Consider the following 18,337-nt stretch of genomic DNA (forward strand, 5'->3'; position numbering starts at 1 on the left):
GTGGGGGCTAGGTTCCTTTGGGACACCCTTAGCCTCCCCGATATAGCTTTGGACAGAGCCTGGTTGGGCTACGACTCCACTCTCTTCCTTAGGTTTCAGACTGCATCTGATCGACTCTGCGCCCTTAGGGCTAAGTAGAAGTTGTTTTCTCTTCCCAACAAGGTTTTCTTGGACGAGGATCTCACTCAAGGATAGGTTGTGGAACTTAAACAATCCAAAGAACAAGTTATGGCAGCACGATAGGCAGGGAAATGGGTAGTTATTAGGAATCTCCGGGAAGTCATTCGGGACTCCTTCCCACCTAGGTGGGAACCCCGAACTGGAGGTTCCAAATGACAAACCCGCTTAGGGAGGCGACAGGGTACATGCATTTCTATCTGTTGTTGGAATGGCAATGGATCTTTTTGGTCATCACCGAGACTCTTGTATGATGCTCTCGAATCAACGGACATCCTCTTCGTGACCGAGACTCATGTGAGCCCTGTTTGACCCCTCCCAGATATTGCAGGTTACCATTGGATCTCAGTTTGCAAGCAGGAGACGAGGAGCTCATGAGGGGTCAGAGGATCAGGTGGAGTGGCTTGTTTGGCTAGTGACTCACTTCGGAACAGGGTATCTTTGGTAGCTGAAGATGAGTTTTCTAGGTTTATGTGGATTCAGATTAGCGTTAGAGTCTCTCCTCTGAGGGACATCTACATTGAAGTTTGTTACTCCCCCCAGCCTCTTCACCATTTGCTGTCCATAATGGCTGAAATGAGGACCTCTTTATAAACCTGTACACCGACATCACCCGGTACTATGTTGTTGGGGAAGTCGTCCTCCTAGGTGACTTCAATGCTCGCACTAGAGATCTCCAGATCCTTCTTCACGACTGACCAGAGGATGTGTTTTGTACCTAGGGGATAGATCCAAATTCAATAGGGCTTCACTGGATGTTAGATGATGCTCTAGGGCCCATTACAGTTTATGGTAAGCATCTATTGCAGTTGGGGGAATCCCAGGAGTTGTAGATTCTAAATGGTCTCCCCCATTTCTCAGACTCTCGCTTTTTCACATGTCGGCGATATGGCGGGGGTGCGAGTGTAGTTGATTATGTACCCGCTATCCATAAATTGCTCCCTTTTATTCGCCATTTCTCAGTCTCCCCCATCCCCCTTGTTGGTCATGCACTTCTTTTTTTCTCTCTTCAGTTTGACCCTCTCCTTCCATCCCATCCCTCCCCTCGGGGCCCACCCAGAACTACCTTCCGATTTGACGAAGGAGACCCTGACATATTCTCCTCTACCCTATGCAATATACTCCCATCAAAGACCCAGTTCTCCTTGCTTGATTCTGCTTCCAGTAAATACACCTGTCTTTCCACTGCCATTTGGGAAGCAACACTCAAATCCTTCCCCCACTCCACTCGTTCCACTTCCATCTCCCTTAAAGTTGGATCTTGCCCCATGAAAAAATGGTACGATGATGAATGCAAGACTCTACATCGAGAACTTCGATATGCTTTCACTCACTCTCAACCCTTCTACTTCGACCTCAAAGCTTCTTATCGTCGTGTCCTTCATCACAAAAAACTACTCTTTGTCTCCCATAGAAGACGAGAACTTTCTACTCTCCTTGCCCACTCCCCTAAACAATTATGACGTACCATCCTTCCCCAACACTCCCCTCTTCCACCTGACCTTGACCCTACATCCATGTTCTCTCACACTTCCAACCTTTATGATATTCCCGGGCAGGCCCAAATTCATGTTACCTCCCCACCCTCTTCCTGTTATCTATTCTCAGACAGAGATATTAGAGAGGCCATTTGGGTGATGAACAACAACAAAGTAGCCGATGAGGAAGGCTACCAAGCAGAGTTCTTTAAGCATGGTTTCCGTGCTTTGGTTAGCTACTTGGATGATCTCTTTAACCATGTAGTCCATGAAGGTTTTCCACCGAAATGGTCACACCACATCATCCATTTGATCCATAAATCAGATTCCAGCTCAAATCCCAATAACTACAAAACAATCATGGTAGGTCACCCGTTCTCGAAATTGTATGCTACTGTTCTACATAGGAAGATCTATAGTGACCTTGAGCAGAGACAACTCAGAGCTAGGGGACAACCAAGTTTTCGACCGACTCTTCAGACCATTGACCACATCTTCACCCATCACGTCGTGATTGAGGAGGTACGACACCACTCTTCGAAAGTCTACAGTTGTTTTGTAGATTTTCGAAAAGCTTTTGACTCTGTTCCAAGGGAGGCCTTGCTCTAGAGACTTAGAGATATTGGCATCTCTGCAACCTTATTGACCATTATTATGTGCTTATATGAGTTTGTTCTTGGTCATCTTCATGCAGCCCATGGGATGTCTGATTTCATTCGAAGCGCTATTGGGGTTAAACAGGGTTGTCCACTATCCCCTACCTTGTTTGGGATCTATATTGATGAGTTGGAAGCATTTCTACACGAGCATATCCAGGACACTAATGGTTTCGGTCTTCGCCGGGTTCTTATATCTATTCTACTCTTTGCTGACGACGTGGTCCTCCTCTCCTCATCCCTAGAAGGATTACAAAGGTAGCTAGATGCCTTACCTCTGTTTTGTGATCATCGACAGCTGACGGTCAACCTGGGTAAAACCAAGGTTATGGTCTTCAATGGGATGAAGAAAACTTCAGACCTTTATTTTCTATTCAAAGGGGAGGAGATTGAGATCACTGGTAGGTATACTTACCTAGGGGTGCAGCTCTCAGGTCCCCGCTTCAGTTTGCGGCCAGCACTTCAACCTCGGATCAAAAAAGGATATGGATCCTTAGCCCTTCTCGAGAGACAGTGCTTTCGACATCACTTCCAAAACATCTCGTCCAAGATGAGCCTTATGGACACCTTAATCTGTCACATTGTTCTATATGGCTTAGAGATTTGGGGACCGTCTTTACTTGAGTCAGACTGGGCTTCAGATGAGAGGGTCTAGATTCTTCTTCTCCGACGCATCATTAGGTGCAAACTGACAATGCCGGAACATATCATCCTTGCAGAGTTTGGAGCTCAACCCTTTCGAATTGAGACGGTCTTCAGATTGGTTTCATTCTTGCATCGTGTTGAGGGCTTGGCAGACTCGATAAAGAGTAGGGACCGATATCCTTCCTTGGAATATTGCTCTTCTGAGATTATTGTCTGTTCTACTCCCTCAAGCCGAGCCAGATGTTGGTTTATAGGAGTTTCAAATCTCTTAGAGTCAGTGGGAATTCAGTTGGATCGTCTCCCTCCTTTCCGATATTCCTTAGATGCTCCTAGTCACCTTTTACCTACTAGACAAGAGCTAAACGAGATCATCGGGGAGGACATCTACAAGCAGTTCGTCCAGGTCACCTAGGTCAATCCTCCAAGAGGGTTGCGCCCAAAGATGGCTTTCTACGCTGAACACTTCTTGGAGTTGAGAGATGGGCTCATTGTTCGACCCCAGTATATGCTTCACCACTGGATGCATGCTCTTCGCATTCCTCTAGGCCAGTTTAGAGTAGGTTCTCATAGACTTCAGGTAGAGATGAACCACTAGGTGGATAGGCCAGACAGACTCTGTCAGGTATGTCATTTACAAGAAGTGGAGACCGAGGTGCATTTCATTCTTGGATGCCCTGTCTACTACGAGATCAAAGGAAGGTTTCATTGCTTGTTTAGAGATTCTCGGACCCTTGCCGACGTTTTCAGGTAACCCGACCAGAGATGTTTGGCCCTATATATGAAGGAGGCTCTTACGTTTCGAGCGCATATTCTTTAGCCTCTCATCAGACCAGACCCCACACAGAGGATCACGACATTTTTCAAGGTACTCCCTTCAGACAAGGGCACCAAGAGATTGATTGATATCAATATGTATCCAGACTCCAGATTAGTGAGGATTCGTGGGACCTCACCCTGCCACACGAGATCTCAGTAGCAGTTTCGTCTTAAATTTGTTCCTGGGAGACAGACTAGGTCCTCCAGCGTTCAACAGCATGTGAACCGCTCCAAAAAACGATTTAGTGGATAGCTTGCACTTGTCATTGGCTCTTCATTGGGCCAACAGACTTTGTTGAGTTTCTTCAGTGTTATTCATTCAGCCTCAGATGTTAGGAGAGATGGGTCTAATCCTAAGACCTATTAGCCCCTCGATCTTCTCCGCTAGGGCGAGATGTTGATTTACTTCATGCATTGTATCTTTTATAGGAGACTGTTTGGTTCTCCCACTTTGTATATACATCAGTGTACTCAACAGTGCCTTTGACCTACTTTGTGGTCATTAGTTGGACATAAATGTAATTATCTTATCATTTTAGAAGGGATTCCCTCTTTTCTTTTGTCTTGCTTGGATAGGGCTCTCTTTTAGCCATGCAATCATTAAGCCTCCATAACCCTCTACTCTAATAAACATTCATAGGCATTGTTGGTTGACTAGGACATTGATTCATGTGGAGGTGGTTACTCTATGTTGTTCTCCAACTCACTCTCGGGATTGCATAGTAGTTGCCTATTGCATGCTTTGACGATAGTATAGTCCTATAGAAGAAGGTTGGAGCTCATCTTCCTAAAGTTTCTTTTCATGTGTCTCCTTTTTCTCCTCCTATATACCATGAGAAAAAGTTCTACATAATTGATCACTGTTAAGGACTCTTCATGGATTCATGTCTTCTCCAATTTGTTATCTTCTTATCACTCAGCGTAAAGTCATAATTGATTATGCTATGAAAAATGATGACCAGAAATAAACAAACCCTTTAAAAAATCCTTTAAATTTTAAATTCCACTAAACTCTCTGGTGTGTCATTCAATCATCCTCTCAACCACTACCTTTTCGAAAAATCAAAGAAATGAAACCTTCATGCTCATCCTAAATTCAATGCAAAAGAGAGCTTACCTCGACTCACTTCACAATATACTCTCCCCTATCTGAACCACCATCCCAAACTTCGTACTCTCCCCTATCTGAACCACCATCCCAAACTTCGTGGCTTGTTTGTAGAGTCACATATTATAGCTCCTCTTAAAGAAAAAATGTGAATATCGTTAAGTAGAAATCCTTCCACAATTCTTTTCTTCGGTTACGAGCCATTGCTTGACCCAGTCATCTCACAAACTTTATGGTGCAACACATAATATCTTCCCACCAAATGATCGAACCCTCAAAAGGATTCAGGACCTGTTGGAGGAGGGCACAAAAATTTGTTGACCGCAAATGAGGAACATGACAATTTGAACGAAGACGAAGGCAACAAGTCAACCGAATGACCAAATGTGAAAAGAGGTGATTCAGTTACAATATGTTGGTGTTACAATCTGTTACAATATCGTTGTGTCCTGCCTTTTCTATTTCTCCTGTTCCCCATGATTTCGCTTTTCGTTGCTCCTCCCACTATGGTTTAGGTTTAACATTCGATCTTCCCTATGAATGTTCCGCATAGCTGCCCAAACTGCAGGTGAAACCGTCACAACCAGCGCAGGTTCGAATCCTGTTACTAAAATGAAAAATTCCAAGTGACAGTCGGATTCCTTATCTGCTGCAGTTTTGATGCTTAAAACAAGAATTAATTCTTATTAATGGTCAGTTGCGTAGCATTAGTTCGTAATGGCGCCCATCAATATATTGTATTCATTTCATTTCTTTCTGACCCATCAATTCAACATACGCCCTGTTCAAACAGAATGAATCACTTGCCACACCCATTTGTTGCTGGTATTAAGAGATCCTTTTCCAAATTGCCATGAAAGATGGAAACGAAAACCGATTGCCAGCATTTTCCACAAGTAACTGCAACATCCATTCATGTGCACAAATTAGTAAGCAACATATATATTAAATTAAAAGATAATCGAGTAAATACGCATTCCATGGCATGCTACATATAGTTCCATGCCTGATACATACAGACACAAAGTAGAAAATGTATTCAATTTTCTGAAGTAAGTCTCTGATCCCCGCTTAAGCAACTAAAGTCTAGAAGTATTGGTTTTCCATTTCCTGTAGAGATGCGACGAAAGTATAAAAGTACTGACTATCCATTTCCTGTAGAGAAAGAAGCTGTAGTGCAGAATATTAGGAAAGTGTGGGTGAGTCACAAAGCTCAGAAGCCCTCATGTGGAGTGGTAGAAATGGGCTGATTGAAAACACCGTTTATGATGGAAGGGGTTGAAAATCTCTTTAGTTATAGGATGATGATGTGGGGAATGGGGAGATCTGTGGTGTTTGTGGTGCATGGAATGGTGAAATCTATGGTGTTTGTGGTGTGGGAAATGACCAGGTGGGTTGTGCTTGCATTTGAGCTTGTGTTTGTGCTCAGATCTGTGGTGGTGATGTTGTCTGCGGTAATGTGGAGGGCTTGGGGGCGCGGGGGAGAGCGAATGGTGAGGATGGAAAGCTAAAGGTAGTGAACGGCGTGGTTCAGAAGGTGGAGGAGAGGGGACAGATAATGGTGAAGGCCTTTGAACCACTGAAAGTAGCCTAGCAGAGTGAGAGTGGCCTAGTCTGCGGTGGGCATGGTGGTGGTGTCCGTGTTGGTGGCAATGTGGAGGGCGTGAGGTGAGAGGAAGGGGAGAGCGCGAATGGTGAGGGTGGAAGGCTAAAGGTTGTGAAAGGCGCGGTTCAGGAGGTGGAGGAGAGGGGACAAATGATGGTGAAGGCCTTTGAACCACAGAGAGTAGCCTACCAGAGTGAGATGGGCAGGGGCATGTGTCCTCGGAACTGCAACTATCTCCTCCTCCCATTTATGAAGCTTCCAAATCAAGTTCACCAATTCTCAACTGAAAAGAAAGGATCGGGATTTCACAGAGAAAATATAATGCAGAGCGAGGATGAAAGATAATAGGAGTGGCATTCGCGTTTATATTTATAAGCATTCATGGCATGGCTGCTCCTGCGAATTCTAGTTTGCTTGCAGGGGAAGGAAGAAGTTTGTTTCTTGTGTGCCAAGTAATGTGGCGATGCCGTGGGCGCCAAGAAACACGTGCAGCGTTACAGCAGTGAAGGATGGATATGGTCTGCGTGCCGAAACAAGTTTTGTGATGGGTGGAGCAGCCCAATTCTTTGGCAAATTTTTACAATTTGAAAGGTAGTTGTGTTTTTATGAATATAACAATATTATCATCTTTGCAACAAAGTATTTTATTTTATTTATTTATGTATATTTTTACATTCATTTTAATGTAAGTTCAGGGCATCAATAAAGTTCATACATTGCTATTCTCAATTATATTATTTATATTATATAAGATAATATTGTTTGATGTGTATTTATATTTTGGATTAATCAATATGTTAAATTTCTTATTCTTAATTTATGAGGTGAGAATTTCAATTATTAAAATAATGTTTTTTCTCTTTTTTTCAGAGAGAAAATCCACATATGGCCGAAGCCTACAGATATTTTTTTACAATACGGCTGAAGCCAGCAGAATACGGCATAGCCGTTCGAATATATTGTACAAATACAAGTCAGCAAGCTGACAGTCAACACATCATATCGAAATCGCCATCATATACGCTGCAGAACGCAGCCTTGCAGGAATCGAACGCGATCCGCGGGGGAGCAATCAAGCCGCCCGCACCGCTGCATCATGCACATCACGTGCAATGTTTTTTCTCTATATATTAATAATTTTATAAAATGTTTTTAAATAATTTTATTTTTAATTACTCAAAATTAATTTGATTTAAATGTAATTATGAAGTTGTATGGAAGGTATTAATTACACTAGCTTAGATTTATTTTAATTATGGATTTATCAAGTGAGCGATTAAATCTCTCAAGGTGTAAACTTCTTTTCTGAGTGCAAAATTTGAAGAAAGATTTGCACCTGGAAAGATTTGATCCCTCTGGGAGGTTGATAAATCTGGAGTTAAAATGGATCTAGGCTAGTTTAATTATTTTTATTTAATTTTTGTTTTTATGTAATTTCACTAAGTCAAAATGTTTTAATTAAAATTTTATTTTTTATTTTTATTTTTACGTAATTTGATTGGGTCAAAATGTTTAGATAACATAATATAACAAGACATTACAACATTTTTTCCATACTAAAATGGAGAGTGCCTCTAGTCCAAAAATGTAATAAAAATAGCATTTGCACCAAATGTTGCAAAGGAAACGCCGTAAGGCATAAAGCGTGGAAGAACAACAACATCATCATGTGAATGGACGTTGTTGAAAGCAAACATATGTATCATAACTTCAAACTGCATACAATAATATATTTTCGAGTATTCAGAGCAAAAACTGTGAAACAAAAAATACACAACATTTCAAAGCAAAACCTATAATATTTCATCGAATGGAAAAGAGAGGGCTACAAATTTTTAAGAGTACATTCTTATAGGATGATTGTAGAGACTACAGATATGATACAACATAGAATGTGGAGCCTACAAGTTACATTGTGTTCAAAAGATAAAACTTAAAAAATACTTCAATTTATTTCCTTTAAAAATAATTAAACATCAAAGACATGCATTTGCATGCTTGTCACTTGTGGCTTCCAGTTTAAGTTGCTACAGTGATATATTGTTAATTCTCTGTTCGACTTGGTCTCGTAGCTTTGGGTCTCTACAGGTAAATGTTGTGAATGCTCTGCTATTTCTCTTGTCTCCTTCTGGAAGATGACCTCTTTTCTTTTCTTCCTGTACTTCTCCCTTAGGTAGAAAGCTTGTTGGCCAACCGCCCATTTGTTTGTTGTTTGGTGGTTAGGCCCACAAACACTCAATTGGCTCGGTTGCATTCCATTGTCTACCTTTGTTTTGTGAAGGAAAACTGCAATTTGAAGACTCAGTGGGTCTTGATTACCTTTGCAGCTCCACAGTGTCATTTCAACTTGCTTGTTTGCATTGAGTAATCCCTTGGCTTGATTGGCCTAAACCATATATATCTTTTGGTTACCTTTATAAGTATGAACCACAAATGGTTGTCCATCTTTATTCAATATATATTTATGCGGTGTAATGAAGTATGTGGCATCACGAACCCACAAATAACATAATAAGTGCTACCAAAGAACACCTTACAGAAATATAATGGGATTATGATCACATTCTACTTCATCTTCGAAAGGAATTGAGATGGAAAATTGACATTACATCGCCTTGTGACTTGGAGTTCGGTGCCCTTGTGGCGCATTCTCAATGGATAGGGTTCCAGATGCTTATGGGTCTTCAATCACAATTTTTGCACTAACGCCCTTGAGATCAGATTATTTTGACCTTCCTTTGGGTTTTCCATTTCTCCATTATAGCCTTCTCACAGTGGTCATATAGGTTCTTTACCTTAAAGAAGGCTAGTTCTCTTCTAAGGTAGTGTTGTAAAGCTCCTTCCCTAGATTAAGAACTGTTGATCCTCAAGCTCAAGGTCTAATGATAAAGTTTTTTTGATTAACTCAATAATGTAATCTTGGACGCTTTACCCCTTCTCCTACCACTATGCTTAATGACTTGCACAAAAATCTTGGCGAATGTTGTAGCCAATAGATCCCAGGATATAGCACCTGAGGTCTCTGGGCAAGTACAAATGGTAGATGTTAAAACATAGAAAATTAAAACAGAACTTCTAATGGGTGTATAGTGACACATAAAATTATAAATTACAGTGAACTGAAGTACAATGTTTGTTCCTAGTCTTTCCCTTTCTGTGGGTTTTATTTGTGTGGTTGTTTAGCATAATTAAATGCATATGTAATGTAATCTTGGACGCTTTACCCCTTCTCCAACTACTATGCTTAATGACTTGCACATAAATATTGGCGAATGTTGTAGCCAATAGATCCAGGGATATAGCACTTGAGGTATTTAGGCAACTAGAAATGGTATATGTTAAAATAGATCAAATTAAAACATAACTTCTAATAGGTGTATAGTGACACCTAAAAATATAAATTACAGTGAACTGAAGTACAATGTTTGTTCCTAGTCTTTCCCTTTCTGTGGGTTATATTTGTGCGTTTGTTTAGCATAATTAAATGCATGTGTTGTTTATGTAGGCAAACAATTCTTCCAGCAAAAGAAGAAATAACAACATAGAAAAAAGAAAGAAACATAGAGAACAAGTATTCAGACATAGATCACATTGACTTTTTAACTGGAGAAAAACCCTCTCAGGAATTGAAAAAATCCAATGTATATTCATAAAATACATGCATTTGCACGCTTATCACTTGTGGCTTCCAGTTTAAGTTGCTACAATGATATATTATTAATTATCTGTTCAGCTTGGTCTCGTAGCTTTGGGTCTCTACAGGTAAATGTTGTGAATGCTCTACTATTTCTTTTTTCTCCTTCTGGAAGATCATCTCTTTTCTTTTCTTCTTGTACTTCTCCCTTAGGCAGAAAGCTTGTTGGCCAACTGCCCATTTGTTTGTTGTTTGGTGGTTAGGCCCACAAACACTCAATTGGCTCGGTTACATTCCATGGTCCACCTTTGTTTTGTGAAGGAAAACTGCAATTCGAAGACTCAGTGGATCTTGATTACCTTTGCGGCTCCACAAGTGTCATTTCAACTTGCTTGTTTGCATTGAGTAATCCCTTGGCCTGATTGGCCTAAACCATATATATCTTTTGGTTACCTTTATAAGTATGAACCACAAATCGCTGTCCATCTTTATTCAATATATATTTATGTGGTGTAATGAAGTATGTGGCATCACGAACCTACAAATAACATAATAAGTGCTACCAAAGAACACCTTACAGAAATCTAATGGGATTATGATCACATTCTACTTCATCTTTGAAAGGAATTGAGATGGCAATTTTGACCATGGAAAAGTAGGACTTCTATCATGTGGGCTTACAACTGAATCTACTGGTGAATTTCTTTCGAATTTGGCTGTGCCAATCCATCTTGCCCCTGGTTGATTTCCATCACAAACAACAGAACTAGTGTTTGTATTGTCAAGTCTAGAGGAAACGTGTTGCTCAGCCCTAGCAATGTTTAGGTTTGTTTTGTCATTGCCTGTCATGCACTTCTAATTTATGGAGTCTATCTAGTCAGATTCATCTCTGTTACTGCCAGATTTATTCACAGCAGTTGATTTGGTTGATACTGTAGATGTAACCACTCTTCCAACATTGTTCATTTCTTTCTTAGCATCTTCTATTGTTTCAGATCTTAATGAATTGCAATTCTAGGGACAATGACAGGTACTATATCAGGTCTACTTAAGGTTTGAAAATTTGTTGTAGGTTGCACTCTTGATGTACTGTTTTTCTTTGGAGTCGAGACATATGATGGTGGACTTGAACTTGCAGGAAGACTCTTTGAAGAAAAGGCTATTCCAGCTCGTTGAGATGTGCTAGAAATACCTTTAGTGGCTACACAACAGTAGCAAAAGAAAAAAACATAACTTACTTAGTTTCTTCAAATAATACAGCCAATAAAATGAAAGCCAGAAATAAAAAAAGGAACCCAATACTATAGTCCAATTAGCTTGTTTATGCTACAAAATGTTCCGTACTAGTCCAATAGTAGCGAGTCTTTTAGTATAAAACAAAAAAGGAAAATTCAGAGAATGCAAAGCTTAAAAGATGAAACATACTACATGCAAATTAAGTAACATACTAGTTACCGATGTGGTAGTCTTTGGTTCCTTGATTCCTGACTCTGTACTGTGTGACAAGGAAAGCCTCACCATATTGGTCTTTAAATTATTATCTAATTGCTGGACAGATGGATGACCACTGGAAGCCAATTTTGCTTCATTATGGCCATTTGTTCTTGATACATTTCCAGCAGCATATGGCCCCACCCGTTGGAACACCACAAATGACACCTTCAATGTAATTATCTTTATACTAGCACCACAAAATACAATCAACAAAAGATAAAAGTCATGAAGACATATAATCAGTGCATGGATTGATAAAAGGATACCACTTATTCATACCAAAATGTCCACAACCCATACACCAACACAACTTTGATTGTATGAACAACCAAGAAGCTTTCCTTCATGTATGTTGAGGTCAACCAATTTAGACCAACCAACATCGACTGCATCATAGCATCTTAAAGGTTCCCAGGAAAACACCTGCTATCCAATGCAAGATATTTTACAAATGGCCCTTATAAGAGGATTAAAAGAATTGCCACCCCAAACATTTTAATACTAAAATTCATTGCACCAAAAGAGGCCCCCACCTTCAAACTTTCATGCAATCCAGTTAACAGAGTCCTTCCATCCGGATTGAAAATCATGGCATGAACTCCAGTTGTCTGAAATACAAACACACAACCATTCATGGTAAACATGCAGTAGATATGTAAACTGTAAAGCATACCTACATTGAAAGATCATTTGCCAAAAATAAAAACTTGTATACCCAATGAATTGGCAGTGCTGAACTTAAATCCTAACATAATTTCCCAAAAACAATGTGTTCAAGACTAACTTGCTCATTTATATAATTTCTTGTTTTGAATTAAAACTTCCTTGCTCCTAATACTAACAGTGTGTACAAGGCCTTAATTAAAAAAGGTCATTGATGCAGCCTCCATAAGCATACCTCGAAAAGAAAAAAACTACAGGGGATGGATTTGCAATGGAAGATTAGTATCTGATTTACTTTGTACTTACTACTGTCGCACTCTTTTCACTTTCCTATTTTAATGTTGAAAGAACAAATATCATGACCTGGTTTTCATGGTTCGATTTTAGATCCGATAGTAGCTTTCATTTATAGGAGCTTCTAATTGGCCCAGTATAGTTTTCTGTAAAATGAACACAATTCTAAGACAATTATAATCCTTTGGAAAAATGTTTAGGTTCAGCGTTTACAATTCTTTCTTTTCAACTTCCAATGTTTAGGTTTTAATTTTTCCAATATTTCCTCTTTTCCCTTCCATTTTAATGCTGAAACAAAATACATCATGGCTTGGTTTGCATATATAGATTTAGGAAGTGATATGTTGTGTAACTATTATATATTTTTTTCAGCTTTTGGTTATAATTAATAAACAAAATTTGGTCATTTTTTATTATTTTTATCTAGAATTGATTTTTAACCATATATTTTTGAGATTTTCACAACTCAAACATCTGATTTTAACAAATTTTTGCGAAATACTAAACAAATTACAAAAATAAATAAATAAATAAAGATATATATATATATATATATATATATATATATATATATATATATATATATATATATATAAACCTCCAAGGGTATAACAAATAAACTACCGCGTTATTTTATAAGTGCTTCTAATTGAGCCGGTACATGAACACAATTCTAGACTATTATTATCCTTGAGGAAAAGGACTTAGATTTAATTTTTTCCAATTCCAGTACACCTATTATCTTTTGGTAAAATGTTAATGTTTAACTTTTCCAACTCTATACAACTGGATTGTTAGGCCTTCCAGATATATTGCCCGCATATTTGGATCTTGAATTCAATGGTTCACGAATTCTGACTGGCGCCAGCTTTGCCTCTTCTGCTGCTGGATACGATGATTCTACCTCACGCATTCTTGTTAGTACCTGTTTCACATGTGATGCTATGGATTTAGATATATAGAAAGACATTTCATGGGTGAAATACAATCTGTATTCCTTGATTTCATGCAGAATGTTCTAACTCTAGGGTAGCAGCTGAAGAATTTCAGGCTTTATAAACAAAAGCTTGTGGATTTGGTAGGCACGCAGAATGCCACCGATATAATATCGAAATCCCTGTTTGCGATAAGTATGGGAACCGATGACTTTACCAATAAATATTATTTGGATCCCATTACTCATGCACGCTATAAGGTCACAGAGTACCAGGATCACCTTCTCGGCCATCTCTCAGAATTTATATAGGTAATCATATTGTCTGGGTTTGTAGATGTTTGTAGATTTATGTGGTGTTGATTTTGAATGTGAGATGTAGGAAATTTCATAGTAGACATTTTTTAATGCTAATTTTTCGAGTCTATATCAAAACCCATCATCAAGACAAAGCATTCAAAATTTAGGTCTCTGAACACTGAAATGCTATGACAGTCGATCAGGAACAGAGAGGGATATATAGGGTTAAAGATTTGAGAAATCAATGGCACACTGGCATGTGAAATTGATAATGGTGCAGAGATGACGGACGGGGGACCCAGAAACTGTTTGATAATGGCAGAACAAACTACATGAATGCTCACATGGGAATGTGACTTTATGCAGAATGGCAGAACATATTGCAATCTGTCAGGATGAATTGGCATAGGGAACAGAGAATAACTTAGGCTAGTCAATGCTGAGTTGTGGTTAGCAGTTATTCTTGTGTCTTTGATGAAGTTTCATGATGCAATGTTAATTTCAAGTAAAAGGGATTGTATCATACAGTCAATCCAAGTTTATGTATGACCCGAATGATGTCAATTGTTGATGAATCTTGTTTATGTAAAAGATTTGTGGAACATCTCTTAATCAATCTCTTAATCAATGTCAAAGATTAGTTTTCCTGATTTCAAGCTTGCATTTGAGCATTTCTGTATCCAAAATCTCATTGTGCTATGAGCTTGTTTATAGCGAGCCAAAGGGAAGGATCAGAAAGGATCAGAAAGGGAGACACTGGACATGACTCTATCATGTACTCTGTGTTATTTGGAGGGCCCTAAGGACTATCAATCCGAGTTGTGAGAAGAACCTATGGATCCAAACCATTGATCAATTCCATGTTGATGTTCCCAGAGTTTCAACAATCCAATAGGGTTTTTCATTTATGAGCTAAATTTCAAAACATCTTAGATCTTTCTATCATGTACTATGTTACCTTAGAGATATTGTACTGGAAAGTAATGATGTTGAATAGGAAATGATGACTTCTGTGATTTATCTTTGTTTAGCTATCTAGTTAATTGATTTTGCAGATGATCCCAAACTGACCAGGCCAGCTATGGCTTTATTCTTTCATTTTCTCCCTTGTTTGGGTATTGGCTAGTCAATGTTGAGCTGCGGTTTGTAGTTATTCTTGTGTCTTTGATGAAGTTTCATGATGCATTGTTAATTTCAAGTAAAAGGGATTGTATCATACAGTAAATCCAAGTATATGTATGACCCGAATGATGCCAATTGTTGATGAATCTTGTTTATGTAAAATACTTGTGGAACATCTCTTAATCAATGTCAAAGATTAGTTTCCCGATTTTAAGCTTACATTTGAGAATTTATGTATACATGCTGGAGGGAGGGCAGTCTTGTACGAGTTGGAGAAGAATTTGCAGCTTTCGGAATGGCACATGGAGCGAACGAGGATGACACTTCATTGGTTTCGGTCCAGCAAGCCTTTAAAGTTGAAATTACAGTTCAATAAATTAGTGCAAACTCTACATCATCCAATTGAATACACATATATTTGAGTAAATAGATAGAGATTTACCAAATGTTAGGATAGGAATGAATAGTTGCAAAATCAAGTCTTGGGATTTGGTTATTGGAGATGAAATTTGTCCCTACAGAGAAACCTGGATTGATCTCTTTCTTGGACTCTCCATAAAACCCCTCCAAACCAACTTCTAGAAGATGGTTTCCATCAATAGATTTGACATGGCTAGCCATCTCCTCTATCCATCCCTGTTTTCTCATCACAACCAAAGATCTACTATTTTTACTCATAACAGATACACACAATCATTATCAAAATTATTATTTACTATGAAGGGTGATTATTTACAGAACCCACCAAACTATGAATCTAGAAGAGCTACTAACAGTAACAGTGATGTTCAACCATAGAAATGAGATCTTAAAAGACACCAATCTGGATTGAATCTCGGATTACAATTGTTTTCCACTTTCCAGTTTCTATTCAAAGACAAAAGTTGTTATCTAACCTGGATGGTCCTCCCAGAAGGATCACTTTGACAACGAGGTTCGTTCATGAGCTCCCACCTGGATGGTCCTTGTTGGCTGATAAAAGGTGTCTTTTAAAACTCCTAATTACCCCACATTAATCATCAACCCGGGCAAGTCCTCTTATTTCAAAAGTGTACACAATATGTGCATGCTATAAATCCAGAGAGTAATGTTTCTTAAATTTTAGTATAGATCTTTGATACAAGAGTAAATGGATGCATCTAATAAACTCAAATTGCAATTATTAAAGGAAATATGACATCTAAGCTTCAAAACTCAGTCCTCTATTGAAATCAAATCTTACAGAAGCAATTCAAGTAACAACAGCATCGGCCAAGAGCACAGTAGCAATAACTCATCTCTTCTTAGCTGATTCAATCTAAATCATATTCAATCTTTATAAAGCAATCAAAATAGAAATGATATCAATCTGAGAGTTCAATAGCGATAACCAAACTCTTACAGTAGATTAAATCGATACGATTTACTAGATAAAATTTACTCTGTAATAAATATAAATCAAATCAAATGACAACGTTGTGAAAGATATAAAGAACATATATTAATTCAATCCAAGAAAGCGGTAAACAACGAATAAGGTAAATTCACAGAAACAGGAAAATTATCAAACCAATCAAACTTTGTGAGAATCAGAAATATATAACACAAGGAAGCAGTTCAATCCACCAGAGGCCGGGCCCTTAGCCACCAGCGAACACTGCTGAGCTACTTCAGATAATGTGAGGGAACAACAACTTCAATTATATATTAATCATCGAACTTAAGTAACGTTACAATATGGTCGTGTTCTCCAACAGCGCGAGTCTGTAATTAAAATTACAATTTGAAAATAACAGAGATTCCCCTTTCTTCCTACAATCGTTTTCTTTTATAATCAGAAAGGGGTAAAGGATAAATGTGATCCCTCAGGATCTCCCGATCCTGAGGGATTCGCAACCGATTGCTAACTTCAGACACCTTTCCTATTTCGCATTGATCCTTCTGATTCGCCCTTAGCCTTGTCCGCAACCGATGCGTTCCATCCTTTGTTTGTTGGTTTTTGCTGTTCCATCATTAGGGAACAACAATTGTTCCTTTTGTTGCTTTTCTGCATAAAGAAGAGTAAAAGTTAGCTAAATCGTAACTGCAAATAATTCATCCGTTTCTTATCATAATTCCTCAATATATTAGCGCATTAAGATATGAAAAAGATAAGAATCAAGGAAAAAGGTGATGAAATTAATAGTAAATACATACCCATTTCGTAACTCAACATACTCCCTTGCTTACCCTATTTCATGTCCTCATGAAAAGTAAGTAATTCTGATGCAGTGCAGTTAAAGAGTAGGCTGGAGAAGGAGCGTCAAAAATTGGTCTAAAACCATGATGTTGAGCTAGGAGCGCAAAGGCGGGCCCTTCCTTTCCTTCAGGCAATTCATAGATAGCCTGATAACCTTCAGGAGGATACCAAATGATGGGGCTACGAAACCAACATCCTAACCAATAAGGTCCTTCTCTTAAAATAAGGTTGCTATAGGTGACAAAACGGGCCGTAGCTGCTTTAAAATTTCTGTAATTAAATGGCTCCCTATCCTGCACACTACTAGTGGAGACCGTCCACCTGAGCTTGGATGCAGCCAGAGAGATTTCTTGAATGGAGTGAAAATATGATACTCCGTTCTGTACAATCTCCTTATGAATAGGCCCTAAAATTTTAATCACCCCTTCCCTTGTCATCAAACTCTTATGGTTGGCAAGCATTTGCAAAGGGTGCTTGGGTTCACTTCTTACCCAGAGATCCAATCCATGCTCTTGTCGTTGGAATGCGTTATGAGCTTTAAACCATTTAAGTTGGTTAACTGCAAACAAGATAAAGGCCTGGAATTGAACATCTCCCACAAAAGGGTTAGGGTTCTTTTCCACCTCGTTCTCTAATACAAAATTGTGCAGGTAAAATTCGCAAAGAAGCCTTTGAACCTTTACACCATGTTGTTTGCAGCAATTTATAAAATCTTCAACTGTTTTTAATTCAATTGGTTTTCCAGCTCTCACGGCTTTAATTTTCAACAGCAAGTATCGTTCTAACAAAAACAAGGCATAATTGGTGGCGGGAGACCTGCATGCCAAGACATCTGTATATAATGAGCAGATGGTGTCTGTCCGACCTATGACCCTATCTAGTTTGAGCTTGATTCTCTCTATTTTCTCTTCTGCTTTTCTATATCTGTCGAAAGTCTCGCTCTCTATTGCATTCATTTCCCAAAGCTGTCTCTGCAGCTCTTGATATCTCTGCTGGGAAATGGTTTCTTGTTCAAGTCGTTCTAACGCGAGCTGAGCTTATGCTAATTCTTCCTGAAGATTTAGTATAATGGGGTCATTGTGTGTCATGACATCTTTGGCTTGTAAGCTTGTCTGAGTGCTTATGCTATGAGAAAGGATGTTTTCTGTTTGAATTTCTTTATTATGGGAGGTCCAAACCTCTGTTTGAGTAG

This window comes from Pinus tabuliformis, chromosome J, assembly GCF_031772625.1.
Source record: "Pinus tabuliformis cultivar Carrire ecotype Pingquan chromosome J, CPIR1, whole genome shotgun sequence".
Lineage (NCBI taxonomy): Eukaryota > Viridiplantae > Streptophyta > Pinopsida > Pinales > Pinaceae > Pinus > Pinus tabuliformis.